Source organism: Glycine soja, chromosome 20, assembly GCF_004193775.1.
Source record: "Glycine soja cultivar W05 chromosome 20, ASM419377v2, whole genome shotgun sequence".
Classification (NCBI taxonomy): domain Eukaryota; kingdom Viridiplantae; phylum Streptophyta; class Magnoliopsida; order Fabales; family Fabaceae; genus Glycine; species Glycine soja.
In genome coordinates this window covers 41893810-41896871 of record NC_041021.1, presented here as the reverse complement: position 1 = coordinate 41896871, position 3062 = coordinate 41893810, and the positions used below count along the sequence as shown (strand labels likewise).

At 30.4% G+C, this 3062-nt stretch overlaps 1 long non-coding RNA gene across 1 annotated transcript; it reads right to left on the bottom strand.

Annotated features, from left to right (window-relative positions):
* Positions 1–1934: 1934 nt before the first annotated feature.
* On the bottom strand, positions 1935–3062 carry LOC114403906. The gene is made up of 2 exons (XR_003664705.1): positions 2748–3062; positions 1935–2531 (listed from the first exon to the last, which is right to left on the bottom strand). It is a non-coding gene; the product is annotated as an uncharacterized LOC114403906 (long non-coding RNA).

Sequence of the window (3062 nt, the reverse complement as noted above, 5' to 3'; positions counted from 1 at the left end):
GTTACATTTAAAACGCAGCAAACCAATAATCAATATTACGCTGAACAAATAGAAAGGGGTAAAGTTTAAAGTTTTGTTGTAATTGTAATATACACATACGTATGTACATGTGTATCGGTTATACATAAGTAAAGCTTATGATGAACTTATTTAACAAACTACTTAACTGAGCTGTTTTAGGAAATTGGGTCATGTGAGGCACACTGAACAGTTCTACAGTAAGGGTCATGTAGCCATGACAACTGACTTTGTGTATGATGCGATTAGCCAAACTTTTCCTGCGATGCTGCTTTGTTTCTTTTGGCTCTCCACTTGCATATACAGGGAAAAACAATATTTTATCGGACAACTTTATCCAGATAATTCATAATATTTTTACAATTTTTTTCACCCTCATCAATTTCTTTTATTCCGTTTAACGTATCATGAGATTTATTATGAAATAATTATAATATTTTAAAAAATTTAGAAAACCAATCTATAATATTAAATCTATTGTTCAAAGTAAGAATGGAAAAATATAATTACAAGAAAAAATATTTAAAAAAATTATATTAGCCCTATTTTTTTTTATCTAAATTTTATCATTTTTCTTATTTTTTTCATTAACTCTTAGAATTTTAAATGTATTTTTAAAAATTCACAAAATCTTATCAAATCTTATAATTTATAAAGTTCTTTCAAATTTTTTAAATTCTTGGATATAATTTTTTTTGATAAATCATAATATTCATAAGTAATCTTTAAATTTTAAAACACTTTTTTATACTAAAATAATCTTTTAAAATTATAATTTAATCGACCCCCTAACGTAACAATTTCGCTTAAGTTACTTTTAACGAGCCTTGCAATTGCATTGCAGCCATGATATGAGAGGGTTTATGCTTCGTTTCGTAGACATTAATTAATATCATGGAAAAGAATATAATTCTCATAATATATATGAATGTTATTTTACAAAAATAAATTGTAATAATTACACGAAAAAGAGAAGGATTGCAATAAATAATCATTCATTCCAAATCCCAACGAAGAAGTTAGCATTGTGAAAATTAAGTTACCTAATGCCTATACAAGGAGAAGGAAGTAGAAAAAAAAAAAAGAGAAAATCTCATAGCCCACACACTGAGTCTATCCCTATCCCTTATGGGAAACTCTCTCTTTAACCATTCCCTCTCTTCTCTTGTTATTAATCATGTATCACCTTCTTCCATCTACATCAATTCCCTGTAGTATAAAATCTCTCATGACTAAGAGAGGCTAAACCTTTTTGTTGGAAGCTTAATGTTATAATGTAATTCTTTCTTATTATCTATTTAATGCAATCATGTTTCTATTATTTCTCCGTGCTTTCCTGCTATTATGCTTTGATCACCCATATCATGTTTAGAAGGTAATGCATTGAAAAATGGTTATTTTCTAAAGAACTGGAGAAGAGTATCTTAATGAATTCATTGTTAGAAATAAATTGACATTTATTTTGCCCACGAATTGTTGCATCTCTTATCTTAATGCGGTTTGTTATTTGATCTTTGCAAAGAAATTTAGGGGAAAATGATAAATAAATTAGGTCCTTCATGCGGAAAAACAAAGATAAGATAATTCATTAGATGCACGTGAAAATAGGAATTTCATGAAATAGAAAAACTCAATTAATTATATTATAAGTAGTTTTAGCATATTATGCCCCAACATCATTGCATTCTGATTCTATATTTATCTTATCTTTCTTTATCTTTTATCTTTTTTATCTTTATCATCTTTTAATTTAAATATTTTATCTTTTATTTTTCTTTTAAATTTTTATCTTATCTCCTATTTTTTTTTTTAAATTTTTATCTTATCTCCTATTTTTCTTTTAAATTAGGTTTGAATAAATCTAAATAAAGACAAAGACAGTCAGATTTACGAGTACTTTATTACTTGTCCCCAAATACTTTAACATAGCACTCCACTTTACAACTTTGGGATGGAACTACACTGTGTTAGTAACTTCATATTTATTATCTTAATTAAGCAATGCTAGAGTGTCATTCCATGACTTAGTTCTTTGCTTTCATATTACTTTAACATCTTAAATCCAAGGAACAAACTTTGCCAGGATCCATGCGTGCGAAGAAAATCTATACCCTTTGTGTGATTCAGACACTTCCACTTTGTAACGTAGCAAATAATTTCCCCAAATACCAGACTTTTTCAACCACATGCAGCCAAAAAATAGTCACCAAAACAAACATACTACACAACAATTCACGCTTCCTAAAAAATGCAGTTTTAAAATTAAATCAAGCAGAGAACAACTCGTAGGAAAATAACAGCGAATACATAACTTCTATTTTGGTCAAGAGAGAGTTCTTACAATTAGGAACTATGCAAGGAAGAAACTTGAAGCCCTCATCGTGATCAGAAAGAGTTTGCCTCCAACCTGGATCACAATCGCATTCAAACAAGAGTGTGCTATTCTGAGAAGGTTTGCATGTTCCCTATCCACATTCCACTCCTTTGCACACATCGTCTGAACTTAACTCGCCCTGAAAAAAGAACAGGGAATCAAAGGCAAATTGAGAAGTCTAATACAAATCAATTAAAAAAAAAAAGGAACTTGAGAAGCCCCATAAGAAGAAAAGTCATGGAACCTCAAGCCCGTGAATCAAAAGCACAAACACACAATCCCAATAATGAAATCCAATTCAATGAATCCAATAAAAAAAAGTAGCTAAAAGAAAGAGAGTGTCACATGCACAAACCACATAATGGAGCGATCAGGGGACTAAGAGGAAATAGGAAATCACTTGTAGCTGATGAAAGAGTTTGCAGAAGAAGAAAACCAATGGCACTGGTGAAGACCATCTTTAACTCTGAAGATGAGAGAGAGACATAGAGAGCGAGAGAGTGTTAGGATCCAATTATATAAGGCATTAATGCTCTCCAACTACAAATCTACAATAGTTGACTTTTGTAACGTGGTTTGCTCAAGATTCTTTGGTATCAGAACTTTTCACTAAATATCTTATCCGCAAACAAATGACGCGGGTGGTGACACCAACATTAGAGTGTTCCCA